Consider the following 18,534-nt stretch of genomic DNA (forward strand, 5'->3'; position numbering starts at 1 on the left):
CATTAAGCAGCACACATATAACATGAAATAACCCCCAGACAAAGGAATCGCACACCACCTCCACACCCGTGAGTCCCTGAGCAGCATTTACGGAGCTCTCTCAAGGTAGACAATAGGATGAATAAGGTGAATATTTGAAGGTGAAATGATGAATAAGGCGAAGTTTTTGTTTTTAAATTTGTATTTACTTTAGAATATAGATCACCCCTGGGAAATTCACCATAATGGAATTGCATGGTACCATATAGCGTGTACCCTTTAGCTCAGGAAAATGCAATAGAAAAGTAAGGCATGGCTTCTGTTGGCTTGTGGAGCTGTGTGTCCACGATGAGATGAAAACTCCATTTGGGTTTCACACAGTTATTCTCAACATATGTCTAGGCTCTTTAATTGCAATTCACTAACTTAACAGGTCCACTTTCAAAGCAGAAGCCACTTTGCATATTGAGGAACACAGGTGATCTCTTTCTATCACTTTACAAAGAACAGCTTGAAGGCTGCATGTGTTTGTTCAAAACGCACCCCCTCCTTCCAAGTCATGAGGGCTGCTCACCATAACCAGTAATTTAGAAACAATAAGAACACTTTTCAGTAGAATTATAATGCGGTTGTCTGATACCCAGAATGCCCCCTTGTCAAAGCTTCACTTATAATCAACATGAGAGAAGCAGGGTGAGTTGGCAGTGGCCTTGGAGAAAGGAGAGGGTGGAAGAGGAGTTTGTGCCACATCAGGGCCTGTATGATGGAACTTTATTTTTTACCCTTTGAACACATCAATACAGAATTATCCCAATCTATGCTCCGACCTCCCTGACTTGGATTGCTGTCACCTTTCCTGGCACAAGAAAACAGCAACAGATGTGCCAGGCATTGAATAAGAAAACAGAGATCAGAGGGGACTTTGTAATGTGCTCAAAACTTATCCTAGAGCTTACACACCATTAAATTAAACTATGTCAGGATCCACACACACTTTGGAAAATTCTTGGTTTTAATAAGTTAAATTTTAAAATATCCCTTGAAATAATTTATAATAGCAGGATTTACTCTATGTCTCGGGTTACTGATTAGAACACAAAGTACCTGGTTATTTCAATGGAGCATATATTAGTATGAGAGATAGGAGGCACTCAAATTTTTATCTGTAGAGTTCTGAAGGTTGTTGATTTTTTTGAAAGTATCTTTCATTGGAAACATGAAGGACAGTCTTACTTGGTATGGGTGGCCGAATGCTGGGGGATTATAGAAACTATAAGCAAGTGTTATGTTACTCTTGTACAACAACAGAGTTTATTCCCACCTGGATGGCTACATGCAGTTTTGGTTACCACAGCTCAAGAAATGCAAAACAGATTGTAAATTTATCCATAGAGGGATATGGAAAATAATCTCGAGTTTTAAGGGGTTTCTCTAGAGATTAGACTACAAAAGTAGTACATTTATCTCTGGGAACATAAAAGCTGATCCAAGTTAAATATATCAGAAAAGTCTCAGTACCCATTTATCTATCCCCTATTTCCAGATCTATGGAAAAAAATAGTATAGATCAGGTGAAAAATTTCAGCTTCAGCTGACCTAAAAACTTTGTTACCTCAAATATTTGAGAAGCCAATCTATTCAAAGAGTTTACATGAGGTCCTGGATGTTAAGTTTTGATTGGTTGTGAAAGGTAGATGGGGCAACCTGGGAAACACCTTTGGTTACCTTGATGTGATACCATGATAATAGCCTCTGGCACTTCTGCCTCCCAGAGATGCACCAAGGGTCTGACCCAGAATGCTATTCCTTTTGATCCTCTGACTTTGAAAAGGAGCAGGGATGAGCCATTATTTCACTGAACACTCAGGCTATCATAGTCTTAAAACCCTAGTCAGGAGGTTTTGAGGCTAACTCTTTCTATCAGAAATAGAAGAAGCTACAATATCATTTATCACAGTATTATTATGATGGATAATATTTCTCTTACAAAAAAATGATGCACAGGTCTGAAAAATCTCACTAGCATTAAGAACTTTTATATTTTAAGTGCAAAAATTGGAGGAAAATGCATTTTATTTAATGCTTGTATAAAAGCTAAGATAAAATAAGTATTGGTACCATTTTCTTCGTTGTAGTCACTCAGAGCCTACGGATTATTTATGCAAATTAAAAACAATGGTCAAAAATGCACTGCAAGGCATATGTAAGAATAATATGAGATTTGCCTTTTGGATGCCCCTTAGGGTGTTTGGCCAAATTCGACATCCGGGCTGTCCTGGAGATGGAGACCAAGAAATAGTAATTCCAAATATCTCCACTAGGGACATCTTTGATCTATGGCAACTACTGCCCACCAGATGAGGGACGTTGTTGCTGGGAGGTCCCTGGCACCAGGGCTGTGCGGTCAGCTCCTGGGCTTCTGAGGAGCTAGACAAATTGAATACATAATTTTGTCATTGCCTCCCCTTCCTGGAGTCTTACCAGTGCATGACACCAAGATGCCCTTTATAACATGCAGGCTCTGAGTAAATATCAATAAAAAGAAAAGAAAACCAGCAAAGTGATGGGAGATAGGAATCCAAGCAAAGTGTCCTCTACAGTCTCACTCTTCTTGGGGGGAAGGTGATGGTAGGATTCAAACTAGTAAAACCAAAGAAGTATTTATATTTATTCCCTTGGATTTGAACTTTGTAATGTTACCATTCGAAGCATAATTTCTGCTACCTTTGGCTTCACTGTATTAAGGATTTTAATTTGTGAAGATGACTGCAATGGCTCTGAATGTCTTATTTTAGGAATGTAATAATAGTTGATTTTAGCAGTTCTAGGACCCTGGGGTCCCTCTGACCCTCAGATCTCTGACCCAATTCACATGACCATTCCAATGGGCTGCCTTTCCACTTGTACAGTGTTGGAAACCTAGGCCTCTTTTGACCATTGTTAGGAAAGAGGGAGGAAAAATAGTCCATAAGAGATTTTTTTTTCCCTAAATGTTAACTAAAAGTACCTTATCTCTGCCGCTGCCCTAACTACCTCACTAATTCTGGTACCAAAGTCATGCTGTTAAGGAAATAGCTGATTTAAACAAAGCAGGAGTATTTTTAGAACAATAAAAAAACCTATTCATGATATCTAATTATGCAAACTGTGAACAAGAAGATGCTAGTCTTGCATTAGCTGAGACTTGACTCTTGTTGTAATTTGCTCTTTTTTCGCAGCAGAAAGCAGTTCTTTTTTGTCACTTTACTGCCTTAGCGTGGCTTGGTGCTTTTGGCAGGCTCAGTGCAGGTCACCGCAAAGTGTTTCTGTTGCTGTGGCGGACCGCAGTTAGGGAGCGTGGCAGGATAATGTATTGTAATGCAGATTACGGTGGTTTGCTGCTGCGTGATTCACAGATATGATTGCATCTAATTTCAGAAATAAGTGGAACCGTCTGCTCTTTTGTGTGAGCTGAAAAGCTGTTCGATGGCATTCAAATGACTGCTGCCTTTGCACCTAGAAAAAGAGAAAAGAAACCCACCCATATCACAGCAGTAACTTTCTTCATCATACCTCCCACCCCCCCAAATTCAGCACCATACTGGCTTTTATGAGAATTGTCGTTCTTTTTTCTTTCCTCTGAAAAATAATATGGTCCTATGTTTTGGGGAGTGGGTATATTTTGTTTTATTAAATTTTCTCGTGTCTTCCTCTTGGAGAAGGACCATGCTAAATGTTCATTTTCCTCCCTCTCTCCTGCGGTTCTGCTCTTCTGACTCTCGGAAGAAAACATCGCTGTGTGAACCTGCAGTGAAAAGTTTCAGAGGAATGACTTAGCATCTCGATATTTGAGAACTTTATGAGGCCTGTGGGTAACTGGAGCTTTTGCGACTAAAAAATAATTAAAATTTAAATAATTAATCAGATTGCTTAGGCTGTTGGCTTTGATCAAGGCATGGGTTGTCGTTGAACTTCCAGCCGCCTGGACTCCATTTCTAATGGAGGTGGCTCTCCCAAAGCAGGCGGACCATGCACATGCTCTTTCCTCTCCTTTGGCCACACACAGTCCTGTCCCCTTCACGAAATCAGCCTCCTCCAGTTTGAGTTCACATCCCCTAATTATGTGCTTTCTTAAATGTTTGTTTTCCGTTGCTCTAACTTTGGTTTTACATATCTCTCTAAAAAAGCCCACAGAAACAAGTTAACTATACTTTTCATTCCAAACAGAAATTAAACATAGGTAACAAACCCTTTGGTAAGAAGACAGTGGGATTTCCCAATGAACCACATGAACACAGAGGATGCTGGAGGCCTGTGGATTCACTCGGGACCCATGGAGCACAGAGGTTAACGAAGGGGACATGGACCAACGGTCTGTGAAGAAACGATCTGCAGTTTAACACTCACACTTAATTTTGTTTAGCCCCTTAGGAGACAAAATCAAGCACAGGTGTTGTTCCTTTCTTATTTGACACTTAGAAAAACTCCAAGCTATGTATAAGCACAAGATGAAGGATATGAAACCAGAGAGAAAAAATTTTAAGCAGAGGCCCCTGCTTAGGCCTGTCTGGACCTTCTGAGAGGTTAACCCAATTTCCACCAGGCTGGAAATTTTAGGATGGCAGCCCTTTATTTGACCCATAATACATATAAATCTATGTAATAATGAAGGCTCGTAAATGGAGCCCTTGTGTGACTCCGTCTTCTGGTATCATCTTTAGAAATTATCTTGGATGTGGTCTGTGCGGCTTATTCAAGCAGTGTTTCATTTAGGTAGATAAGATATCATGGTACATGTAAAATTCCACCAGTTTTTTTTTATTTTGTTTTGTTTTTCAGATGCAATTGTTCATGCTGTGAACTCTGACACTGCCTGATGACTAGGTCATTTATACAACCGTCTTCACTGATCTTCACGGAAAAGAGTACAAGGACTGAGACTGTTGAGCTTTAGCCAGAAACTTGGTAAAATGTCGTGTGAGACTTCTTCCTTGACACAATAACTTATCAGAAGACATCTGACAAGCACCCTGAGTGTCCGAGGGAGAAAACCCAGTCCAGGAGTGGTGGCTCATGCTATAATCCTGCCACTCTGGGAGGCCAAATAGGGCACAATTCTGGAGTTCAGGAGTTCAAGATTAGCCTGAGCAGTGGCAAGACCCCCATCCCCACTAAAAATAGAAAAAACAGCCAGACATAGTAGTACATGCCTGTAGTCCTAGCTGCTTGGGAGGCTGAGATAAGAGGATTGCTCAAGCCCAAGAGTTTGAGGTCACTGTGAGCTATGATTCAAGGGTGACATAGTAAAACTCTGTCTCAAAAAAAAAAAAGAAAAGACCCAGTCTACCCAGTCTCCCCTGTCCCTACACACTAGGGTCTCTACTGTGGGAAGAGCATAATTACCACATTGATGTGAAACTGTAACTGAAGATGAACCTCATTCAGAAACAGACTTTACAAAGAACGGAGGATTTGGTTCCCTTTCTGATTTTTAAACTAATTATATTATTTAAGTATCTGCTTCTTTTATTCTAAGTATTAGCTATCTACTTCAAAGGAAAACACTGTAACCTAGAAGTATGTGGGGAAGGGCGTGCCTCCCACAAACACCTTTACCCACCTTCACTTTGCAGATCTATCCAGTTTGAACCACAAAGCCAAGAGAAACACCATAGCAAGGAGCAGGGGATGGAAAGTCATTTCTATGTAGCAAGTCCTTAATTCAATTTTTAAAAAAATTATAAGCTAAACCTTTTTTGTGGACGCAAAAAGAGAAATGGTACACTCTGTTAACACAATGATTTAGCTTTACTGTAATGCAGAGGTGGGGTCAAAGGGGCGTATGGGACAAGAGGCCAGACCCACAGAGGCAGCAGTTGTTTGGGAGCTAAGAAATGTTAAGTTTCCTCCTAGCTCCAGTTATCCAGGGAAGCCTCAGTTGTACCATCTGTAAAATAGGAAGTCAGCTGGCTGGCCTTCACAGAGGCATAAAGATTAATGTTTCTGCAAAACTGTTTAAAAATATACACTATTTTAAGCTACTGCACACAGATGGGCTCAGAGTACACAGCCAGGATTTAAAAGCAGAAAGGACACCAGCAAGGTGAATCTGGTGGAACAAAGATCTGCAAACTCTGTGGCTACACTAAGGGCACGATAACGTCATTAGTTATCACTTGAGTAGTACACTGTGTCACTGCCTGGCAATAAAATTGCCTGAGTTACAGAGCACATTGTCCGTGGACAACTTAGAGTGGGGGCGTGGTGGGTGTGTCATTGTCTTCTTCCTAGATACAAGGGGGGCATGTGTAAGAGAGAACTCTCTCTCCTCCATGCACAGGAGAGTAATAGCTTGACTCTCAGTGAAGCCTTGAGTTCATACACAATATTACTTACTAACTGGTCTGTGGACAACTTCTGAGTTGACGCTTCCTGCGTCTTCCTGTGCCTGGCTTAAACCACATGCCAGCATCACTTAGGGAAAGAGACTGTGACTCCCTGTCATTGTTTTTGAGTAATGAATGGGCAATTACTAAACTCTTCTGGAAACTCCTGTCTTCTCAGAGCCCTAATGGAGCATTTGATTCCAAGTATTGGGAACGTAAATAACAGTGAGGGTGCCCACATATTTCAAAGGCTGTAGAAATTACATTGCACAACTTAAACCACCAGAAGTTAAATGGCTTTCTGAAAGGATACTGCTGGGATATTTTTCATCACTTTCACAATTATTTTTTTCTTGCTGTCATTTAAATAGATCCTTGGAAACTTGAAACTTAAATCTGTTTCCTACCCAAAGTTTTCCTTTCAACACACACACACACACATAGAGAAAGACTGCTTTGTTATTTTAGGATCACTCATGGACTGGTGGCACTGATTTTTTTTAATAGAAAAAACACTTAAAAGCGTTCTCTCCACATATTTTCCCCACACACACTGAGTCTCACAATGGCAAATTAAAGCCACGTAAGCAAAAAAGAAGAGGGACATCCTCATATACAGAAGTAAAGAAGATAAGTGCAGGCCTCTTTCCAGATAAGTGTCCATCTCCCTCCCTCCTTCCTTTCTTCCCTTTTTTTGGGGGGGTGTCTCCTTAAGGATTTAATTATGTAAACCAAACATATCAAAAATAATTTTATTAGGTACAAGGTTTATGTAATATTTATAGCTAAAGCTCATAGTAAAAGCAACCTTCACACTCTTTGCATAAGAAGCCAGGCAAGTAAATCTGATTTTCATCGTGGCTTGAACGTACCAACGTTGTTAGCAAAAAGCTAGAAAAATATGCTTTGTATTAGCTCTGCTAACTTCGTATTCAATTTTTCTTTTAAAAATTTAATTGCATTTCCCATTGTTTCTATTGCATTCTTATAACACAATTTGTGTTCCCTTTGGTAGCTAAAATTACACCTGTAACTGTCCAAAACTATTAGCAAAGTCAGCTTAGCCTGTGGGATAAAATATCTGTCTTGTATTTCACACAGATTGTGTTCCAACACCATTGTGGTCAGACTTTTATTAAAAATTCTTCATATTTCTTTTCTCTTGGTGCCAAACAGATCGCTACATTTTCAACACTTAATCATCTTCCTCATCTAAAAATATTTCCACATTAAATGAAAATATTTAAACTTCTTTTTGATGCAGCAAACTTAGAACTCTGTATGAAGTCTGGTTTTCATAAAGTTCTCCAAACGACTCATGTGCATATAGAAGTGACCCTATTGTAAATAATGGTCAAGGTCAACTCTAAGAAGAAATGCCTTGGTTAGCAGTGGAATGGCTCTTCCATCTGAGACTTCAGATGGACTGCTTCAGCAGGGAAATTTGTTGTTTCAAGAAACGTCTTTGGAAAGCAAGCACGCTCGTGCTCATACACAGTTGTGGCCTCCCTTGATGCAGTGTCACAAACTGCTCAAGCTCATTCATTGGACCCCTTTCCCAAATGGCCCTGCGTGAAATTCTTAATTACTTATCACCCCAACAGCCTCCAATCAAGAGAATAAAACTTCTCTGGGCATTTAAAACAAAATGAACACAGGGCATCAGTTACAACTATACTGGAAGAGAGCAGGAAGCCGACAGGGATACCTAGGAAACCCAGAGGTTAGAACAGCAGGAAGCCATGGGCTCCCTAGGGTGGAGGGAGAGGAGAAGGTGAAGCTAGAGGTAGCAGGAGACAGTCATCAGCTAAGATTCCCCTGTGGCAGAAAAATAGGCGATAACTTTTAGACACCTCCCCAGCCCACCCCTGGGGTTCATGTGAGAGGTTTAGAGGCTGCCACAGGGGCGGGTCCTCCACCTGAGCTACAGGGAGATGCCCATGGCTTTAGGGCCTGCAGATCTGCTTCCAGGCCACACTGGAACTCTTCTGTCCCAAAGGCCTGAGCCCACTACCAGGGACTACACAAGCCTCTCACCCCCTCCTTATGGGCCATGCCTCCAGTGTGCACTCCAGGAAGCCCAAGGGACCCACAGGGAGCTAAGAACAGCTGTTTGAGAGGAGGAGGATTGAGCTTAGACCCATGGATGGGACTCTATGTATGCATAGCAGGTCCCAAGAAGCAAGTAGGTGCCAGGCCAAAGCAGAGGCCAGGACAGGGCTGGAAGGCTGGGTCCCAGGTGGGCCTAGGGCTTAGGGCCAGCTATCCAGTGCCACTGTGTGCAGACAGGGAATCCCTAGAGTCCAGGAATTCTAACCCTATCTAGTCCTCAAGTCAATATGAGGGTACAGTTGATGAGGTAGGAGGAGAGAATGTTTTATTTATTTATTTATTTATTTATTTTTTTATTGTTGGGGATTCATTGAGGGTACAATAAGCCAGTTACACTGATTACAATTGTTAGGTAAAGTCCCTCTTGCAATCATGTCTTGCCCCCAGAAAGTGTGACACACACTAAGGCCCCACCCCCCTCCCTCCATCCCTCTTTCTGCTTCCCCCCCATGACCTTAATTGTCATTAATTGTCCTCATATCAAGATTGAGTACATAGGATTCATGCTTCTCCATTCTTGTGATGCTTTACTAAGAATAATGTCTTCCACTTCCATCCAGGTTAATACAAAGGATGTAAAGTCTCCATTTTTTTTAATGGCTGAATAGTATTCCATGGTATACATATACCACAGCTTGTTAATCCATTCCTGGGTTGGTGGGCATTTAGGCTGTTTCCACATTTTGGCGATTGTAAATTGAGCTGCAATAAACAGTCTAGTACAAGTGTCCTTGTGATAAAAGGATTTCTTTCCTTCTGGGTAGATGCCCAGTAATGGGATTGCAGGATCGAATGGGAGGTCTAGGTTGAGTGCTTTGAGGTTTCTCCATACTTCCTTCCAGAAAGATTGTACTAGTTTGCAGTCCCACCAGCAATGTAAAAGTGTTCCCTTCTCTCCACATCCACGCCAGCATCTGCAGTTTTGAGATTTTGTGATATGGGCCATTCTCACTGGGGTTAGATGATATCTCAGGGATGTTTTGATTTGCATTTCTCTAATATATAGAGATGATAATTTGTTAGCTTGCTTTGTAACCCTGAAACACTTGGACATATGATAAGGGGCCTCTATTTGACCTTTGCCTTGGACTCTGTAAGCATTAGAGGTAGACCTAGGGAGGGCAGAGATACCTGTGCCTTCTCCTTTTCTCTCAGCAACCTGCCATCAGGAGCTGTCGCTGGCTAAAAAACTGACGATCCAGGCAGAGCAGAACAAGGTTGAGGAAAGAACCTGAGAGCATTGGGCTCAGGGAGGGGACACACACCCAGCAGGGGCTGAGGGGTTCCAAGTCCCCCAGGCCAAAATCAAAGGCCCCTTTTTATGCTAGATTATAATCCATTACTTCAATCAAAATTTACATTCATATTTCACTTGGGCTTCTTCCTTTTCCAGCCTTCTTTCTTTCTTCCCTTTTCCCAATCTTCTTTAAAAGACCAAAGCTCCTGAGAGGATGGCAGACTGAACACCTATCACTTTAGTGTGAGTGAATCTGTTAAATATTTTTCTGGTCTGGAAAGCCTGGGGTGGCTTGAGGTAACAAAGCTGTCTAGGAAGAGATCGGAGAGAGCAGAATAGCCATCTGCTGACTTTCTGCAAAAGTCATTTTGTAAAAATATACACAAATTGTATGGGACAAAAAGACTGATGACAATATCAGCTCTGGGGAGCAAATTCAGGACCAGTCTGAACTTCAGTCTGGGTTTCGATATACCTGTGTGACTAAGTATATGTATTTAACAGCTCTTTGCCTCAGTTTCCTCATCCATAAAACAAGGGAGATAATTAAAGAACTTCTGGGGGGTGGAGAGAAGCGAAGGTTAAGTATGTAGAGTGTTTTGTACAGTGCCTGCCCTACAAACGGCAATCACTTAATTAATACTGGCTATTAAGATTCATGGTAGGCTGAACAATGACCCCTCACAGATGTCCGTGTCCTAATTCTCACAACCTGTGGCTATATTATTTTATATGGTAAAAGAGACTTTGCTGATATGATTAAGATTCTTTTTTTTTTTTTTTTCAGTTTCTGGCTGGGGCTGGGTTTGAACCTACCACCTCCGGCCTATGGGGCTGGTGCCCTACTCCTCTGAGCCACAGGCGCCACCCATGATTAAGATTCTTGAGGGGGAGAGAGTATCCTGTATTATCTGGGTGGACTCAATGTAACTACACAGGTCCTCCTAAGAGAGAGAAGGAAAATCAGTCAGTAGAGGCAGATGTTAATGACAGAAACAGCAATTGGAGTGCTTGGAGGAGGAGCCAGGAACTGAGGGACGCAGGCCCTCTCAGGATGCTGAAGAAGCTAGGAAACTAACTCTCCTCTGAAGCCTCCAGAAGGATCAGAGCCTGAAAACACCTTGGTTTTAAATTTCTGATCTGCAGAACTATAAGCAAATAAACTTGTGGTGCTTTAAGCCACTAAGCATGTAGTAATTTATTAGAGCAGCCATAGGAAACTTATACAGACGATTTTCCTAGATGGCTTAGAAATAAGTGAATACAGAATTTAGAAATGTGCTTGGAACAGGGAAAAATCAGTTTATTTTAAACCTCTAAAGTGAGGAAGAAACTAAGGATGACAAAGACAGAGAAACTTATTCAGTATAAAACCTATTATTTACAAGGAATTTCCCTGTTCCTAGGTGTTCAAGAAACTTGAATGTTCTCTGATAACAAAAATCAACTGTAGGAGATTTAGGATGAAATCCAGCTATATTTTCTCAGTGGATAAATTTGGGTAGGAATCTTCCACTTTCTTTCCATCAGGCACCCCCCATGGAGTGCAAAGAAGCCATGAGGAGCACAAAAGATCAGATGCTCTTCTGTCACTGCCAGTGAACATCTCCTACATCTGTGCACGCTAAAGATAATTAAACCAACAACCAGGCAAGGCCTCTCTCCTGAGATTCACTTACATACAAAACCTTTTTACTTAGGTGTCTCAAAGGGATTATGAACTTGAAATGTCCCAGCCTAAATTCATCACATATCCTCCAGTCTTGGTTCACCTGTATCACAACTGGGTCAATAGCACCAATCCCCTCAGTTGCCCAGGCCAGGGACACAAAAACTCTTTTTGACACCTCACCCAACCCAAACCCACAGCTGGTTACTACTATGTCATCTTGTTTCTACCTCCTAAATGTCTTTTAGAACTCTCCCTTCCCCCCTTCCCTTCTTCCATGTTCTAGTTCTGGCCTCTAGAATCTCTCTGTTGAACCACTGTAATAAGCTTTAGATAAGGTCTTAGTTTCTTTCCAATCCATTTTCTACGTGGCTTTCGGAATGATCCATCTAAAAGGCAAATGGGAGCGTCTCATTTGCAGATGGAACGCCTCATTCCCTAGTGGAATGTTTCTATGGCTTCCCTTTGTTCTTAGCCTAAAGACCAATTCCTTAGTACCAAGACTGCTTTTTCAGTCTCTGGCACAGAAAGGGGGAGATTCTACTGCCCAACTACGGGCTTCACATCCTGGCTCTGTATTTCCTAGATACATGGCCTTGCTGCTTCATCCCTAAAATGGGGGTTACAAGGGCATCTGCCTTGAAGGGCTGCTGTGAAGTGGCTGGGCTGTACAGTATGCTCAGTTAGCCGTCACTGCATCTCCAGTTCCGGTCACACCACCCTCCTTCCTCCTGCATGAGCTATACCAAACCCTTTAGGCTTTCTCGAATGACCCCTGTGCATAAGGTTTCTTCTACCTATATACTCACTGCTTCTTCCCAACTCTTTTATTCTTTTTTTTTATTTCAGATTACTATGAGGGTACAAAGGATTAGGTTACATTGTTTGCATTTCTAAGGTAAAGTTCAAGTTGTAGTTGAGCCCTTCAACTAGGAGGTGTGTAGCCAACTCTTTTTGCAGTTTTGTTTTTTTTTTGTTTTTTTTGGCCAGGGCCGGGTTTGAACCTGCCACCTCTGGTATATAGGGCCGGCGCCCTACCCCTTTGAGCCACAGGTGCCACCCCCATTCAACTCTTTATTCTTAATTGGGAATGTGTATAGTTCCTACCCTGTCTCAGATTAAGAGCTATTAGATGGTCCCCCTTTTCCTTCCTAGTATGTACTAGGCCCTTATTAAATAGTTAATAGTGAAATGAATAAATAGTATTTATCACACTTTTTGCAAATTGTTTTCTCCATAGTTTCTCCACTGTAGAGCACAGCGAGTCTGAACGTGATCTTGTACACTGTGGTAGGATCCTGACGCCAGTGAGGAGAATGACACACACTAGAGGTTAAGTAAATATGTGTAAAAAGAAATAAATTTGCTATCCAAGGTAAGTACTGACTTTCAAAACCTACTTATATATTCAAATGGATCTATCATGAATAGTAAATTATTGCAAATTTTGTCAATTTACATTAGAGGGTTTTTTTTCATTTATGGTCTAAGTTTCTTACAATACTCATCCTTTAATTATCATATGCATTGGATAGGTTTGAACTCTGGGGCTTTATTTGCTTGATATCAGGTGGCAAGGTGGCAAAATGTTTTTGGTGAGAATTTTAAACCTTTTTCTAATCCTGCCATTTGAGTAGACTATATCAGATAATTGTAGAGATACAAAAAGATACAGGTTAAAAGTAAGCCATCAGCCTGATGCTTTTAATATTCAGTCTCAAGAAAAATGTCCCAATTATTCTTGTGGTTGTCAATCACGTTTCAAAATATGAGTGATACCACTTTCTAAATAAAGACTACCTTTATTCTTGGATGCAACATGGTATCTTTTATTAAATTATATTAAAATACTGATTAATTGTATTCCAAACCCTCTATTTTCTATTACTTTTTATAATACTTGAGAAAAAGAGCCAGGTCAATGTTAGCTAAAACAATAACAACAAAACACTGGCAACATCCATTCTGAGTAAATGTACATTAAATGCAATAAAATAAACATAAATTTTGTTTAAAAGAATAGTTATTTAGCAATATACTGAGTCACTAAAGATTCGATTCTTCCCCTCCCTTCATCAAAAGGGAAAAGAATCAAATCATCCATTTAGATTTTTCAATAAGAAATGAAACAAAAAGGGTTGCTGACCTGATCCTTGATTAAACAGAAAACTTGGTTACACTTTAACTCCACATCTTGGTGAATTATGCTTTTATTATATTTCTATTACCTTCAGTGACATCTTAATGAACAAATGCTTTTGATTCACTCTAAGATACCTTTCACTGGAGAAACACTCAATACACACTGAATAAATAAATGAATAAATAAACATATGTATTATGCTAGATCTGTCCCCTTTAGTAAAACATTTGTTTGATTCAGCCCTGTTCTGTAAATCTCAAAAATAATAGTGAAGGTGGCACTAGGTGACATTAAACCAAGATGTCTGGAAGACTGATAGAGGGAAAGAACTTACAACCCTGAAAATAAAGCTGTTAAATATTACAAGCACAGCCATGCCTTGCTAAACTCATTTTTCAGGACAGAAAAGCAGATTGTGGAATTATTCACGCCAAAGTAATCCTTGCTTAATTTAATCATCGAACTAGGTTTCCTAATATGGATATTTTCTTAGACTTCAATTTGTTACATAGCTAACTTATTTTCTAATAGACTATGTTTGTAATAAGAAAATGAATTGCATGCTCTTGGCAGAGAGATGACAAGTTAGATCTGAATTTATCCCACACAAACTTGGTACTCCCTTTTAAATTCAATAAACTTGGGATACCTCTACAATCTATCAGATCTGGATGCCAATTACAAACAGATGGTGAGTCTCCCCACCCTGAGCCCTGCACAGGCGCAGGCCACGCTGCACTTTTATCAGGATCTGTCTGTGGCATTATCAGGAAGAACACGCAGGTCCAGTTAATTTTGAACAAAGACCATTCAGCTTCCCACTATAGGATCTTTTAAATGCATGAATCCAGTTGGTTAGCACAGGTCAAACTACCACACACACACACCCCAAAAAACGTAACCTCCAGGAGAGGGTAGGATGGGACCAGCAACATGCAGCACCCAGGCTCTGGGTGATGAAATAGGAAAACGAAGAAATGGAGCATCTGATATGTGCAAGATGATTGGACTTTTCTCCACTGTCCCCAAACTTGACCCAGGAGAAATTTAAACGAAAGAAAAGCAACAGTCACTATTTCATCAGCTCTCTCTCACAGCAGGGAGTTACTCAAAAATAATAATGCCTTATTCTATGATAGGAAACCTAATTATTAAGAGCACTAAACACAAGATTGCCACCCTTCCACTGGCTGCAGATCGCTTGCCTCGCTTGTCAAACATAGGCTCGTTTTTGACACTGATTTCTTAAATTTCCGCTGACTTGGCAATCCACAGCCACTTCTCACCAGCTCTGAAATATCTTAAAGACTTCACAGCTAAGCAGTTAGAAAGGATTTGGGGTTTAATTCAGCTCACTGACCTGTTTAAGAGAATAACGGAAATAAAACAATTTTCAGCTAAAGGCCTGAGCAGTCCTCTCCCTTCTGAAAGATTCTTTGTATCAATGCCATGAATCGAATGGTTTGTCTAAGCGGTTACTCTGTACCACCAGTGAAGGCCCGGCAATGTGGCAGTGAATCACATTTAATAACTTGTGGTTAGCTGTCATGAACACTTAATTTGATGTTGAACACAAACCCAGCAGGGGCAGAAAGGGCGCTGGGGAGGGGAGAGGTAGGCGAGGAGCGGGGCAGAGAAAGTTAAGATCCTCTTGAGATCCTGCAGTTCTGTTCCTCCCCTCTAGTCCATGGACAGGGAGGGACCCTGTTTGCTGTTGCTTCCGCTGCTTCTTTGCAGGGAGGCAGGAGAGAGTACTTGTTCTCTCGGCATTTACTGCCTCCATCAAGTTTTCCTGGGGTCCCATTCACCCCACAATGAAGGCTGGCGCAGTGTTACAAGAACATTGCAGTCTTTTCCAGTGCTAGCGGAGGGCTGTCAGGCTGGCTAGAAGAATTCAAAGCGTTCAGAGAACCCACAAAAGATTTCTTGCAGCTTTTTAGCTGTCTGGCAGGCAGCAGAAACCCCTCTGTGTCAACTGCTGAACACTGCTGTCCCTGTGTCCTAGATGGAATGCGTCAAAACTCGGGAAGACCACAGCTTCACATGTCGGCCATGTGTGCTGGCGGCAGCGGCCCCAGCAGCTTCAGACGTTTTAATTTGTCACTCGGGAAAGCAGATGTGTCAGGGAGTTGGAGAACTTGGGAGGTGACCACAGCGAGCTCCCCGAGAGGCCTGCCCCACCGGGCGGCTGATGAGCCCGGGCGGCTGGGGGCGGAGGGAGGAGGGCGCAGCCGCGCGGTGGCTGCGATTGGAGACCCGGCCGCCTCCCGCCTCGCGCAGCCGGCGCCCCGGGCCCCCGTCCGCCGCCCGCGGGTCACAGGCACCGGCCACCGCGGCTGGCCCGGCCCTTTATTGCGCAGTCGCCACCTGGAAAGCACCGGGCAAACCCTTCTCCTTAGTCCGCAGTCGTCTCTCGTGGCCCTTTGAATTACACAACTCTTCTCAGAGGTTTCTCTAAATTAGTGTGAGAATCTCCTAAGTGTCCTTCAAATGCTAGTTTGCAGTGACATGAGCTGGAGGAATATGTCCTGATCATTCCAATCCCTCAGAACATCTGCTACTGAGGAAAATGGAATTTGACATTTTAAAAAATAAAAGCAATAGTCCTGTTTTCAAAGTGTTAAGGTGATGAATTTTAAAGCAAAGCAGCAAACTGTAATATATTCAAATAAACACTAATTAAGCTGTAACAACTCTGAAGGCATGAAGCAACCCCTCAGGTGTGCCAACAACTTGGTGTAGTTAGAAACCTTCTCTTATCCCCCCCCCCCCGCACACACCCAGCTCTCCACCCATTCCCCACCCTCCCCAGCCGGGTCTGCCTCAGTGCAACTGACCAATTCTGGCATGAACCAAATTCCTACAAACTCAGCTGACAAGATGAATATGAAAAATAGAAATCTCTATTTTACATCTTTTTATTCTAGTTCATTTGTAGTAATATAGAAAAAATGTTATGTTAAAAAATCCAAAGCCATGGAATAAAAGTAACAAGCCTATAGCTGCCCAATAAAACATACCTAAAAAATTCATTATCCATGAAATACACACACACACTTCAGACACTTCCGTACTATAAAAATGGAAACAGGCATATTCAAATCAGAACTATGGTACCAAGTGCCATGGAACAAACTAGTTCCCACAGTAAAATTAGAAAAAAAAGAAAAGCAACATTAAAAGGAATAATCACAAGTATTCACTTTAGAAAGAACACTGAAGTAGTAATAAAATAAAGGATTTTTAAAATGAAAACATCTCTAATGGGTTTATATTATTTAAATGTTTTATTCGCGTGTAAATGAATTTCATTTCAGTTCATTTTAATAATTTAATGGTTATTAAATGATGAGGAAACTGAGGCATGGGGGATTTAGCAATTTGCTTGCATAGCTTGCTAGTTAATGACAAACCAAAGATTCAAATTTAACTCTACATCTGCAAATTCTGCCTTTGCTGCATTTCCCCAGCAACAATGATGAGAATGGTAATCATTTATGACAATTTTATGGGGCAGAAATTGAAGCAAATACAGGTAAAAATCACCAAGCAAATTGATAGCAGAAAGAGTCAGAGGAGTTTGAAATGGCAAAACTGTTCCATAAAAAACAGTATTTCTTATTTTAAAAAGTGATTTTCTTAAACCATTTAAATTCTCAGAACATTATGGGTAGACCGAAAATATGCAGATAAACACATTAAAATATTTTAAAACTATTTCCTTCTTTACTTACTTTCCAAGACCTGAAACTCGGATTTGTGCTTCTCTTGAAAGAATTCCCAAGCTTTCTTTTCCAATCTGCAGGACTAGGTCTCCAACAGGGCCCTGTGAGTACAGACTGGAGACTCAACCGAGAATAGAGATTCAAGATCTGATGGGATTCAGGAGAACATCTTTTCTATGATCAAAGTCTTCAGGATTTGGCCTCAGCAAGAAGGAAGCAAGTTTAGATTCCTTTAGGACCATAATTTCTCCGTAAACATACTAATTTTATTAGTTTCAGAGGTGTTAATTTGACACTTTCCTTCTTAGCATTTACCTAAAAATAGAGCCTGGGGGGAGGGCAGAAAGACAAAACCAAAAACTAAAATGTAAAGGATTCTGACTAGGATGGCAAAAATCATGTCATTTATAACATTTCAGTCAAAAGGCTTGCTGCATGCCACATCTTCATAGAAATCCTATTATCAAAGCCACCAGACACTATATTTGCTTCCTAATTATAGACCCTAAGCTAACAGTTACTTTTTCTTCCCTATAATAACAACAACACTTTGTATTTATCTAGCGTCGTTCTTCCAACAAGCTCAAAATGCTTTGCAGACATTAACTCATGAATCCCAGGCTTCTGGTGAATGGGATCAATAGTGTCTCCAAGTCTCTACATTTTATAGTTGGAGAAAACAAGATCCAGAACAGCCAAAGACTCTGGGACATTGTTGACTCTTGGGCCTTGGAGTTGACAGCAAAATGCCTCCTCTGTTATTTGCTTCAAGTTGGTCAAGTCCTACTGTAGACTTAGAAGAAAGCAAGAAAATTCCTGGGTCTGAAGAAGCTTCCATTTTGGTCAATATTTCTCTCTACCTTTGCTTCTTGATGAGGATTTGCAAACATCTGCACACAGTTGCTTAACCCTAATTCTAATCTCAAGCTTAGATATGGGATTTTAATCATATCAATGATCCCCTCCTAACACAAGTTCCCCCTGTGGGTACTTAAAGCCCCCAAATGATGAAACAAAATACAGGCCCTCACCAAGGAGGTTAGGGGTTACCTTTTAGACAATTTTAGTTGGAGGCCTGTGATTTTTACCTTACACTGTTACTGAAAGTGTATAAAAGAATTTCCTCAGTGATCTCCTCTAAAACGTAACATAAAAATAAAGTATAAGGTTGTAAAATCTTGAGGTTAGAAGAGACTTGGCAGCCTTCTAGAATTCCCTCTCTTATATAGCAGACATACTATCACTCACCTGTTGCTTGAACATTTCCGGTTTTCAAGGAACTCAGACAATAGCCCATTCAAATT

The sequence above is a fragment of the Nycticebus coucang genome, chromosome 7, assembly GCF_027406575.1.
Source record: "Nycticebus coucang isolate mNycCou1 chromosome 7, mNycCou1.pri, whole genome shotgun sequence".
NCBI lineage: Eukaryota > Metazoa > Chordata > Mammalia > Primates > Lorisidae > Nycticebus > Nycticebus coucang.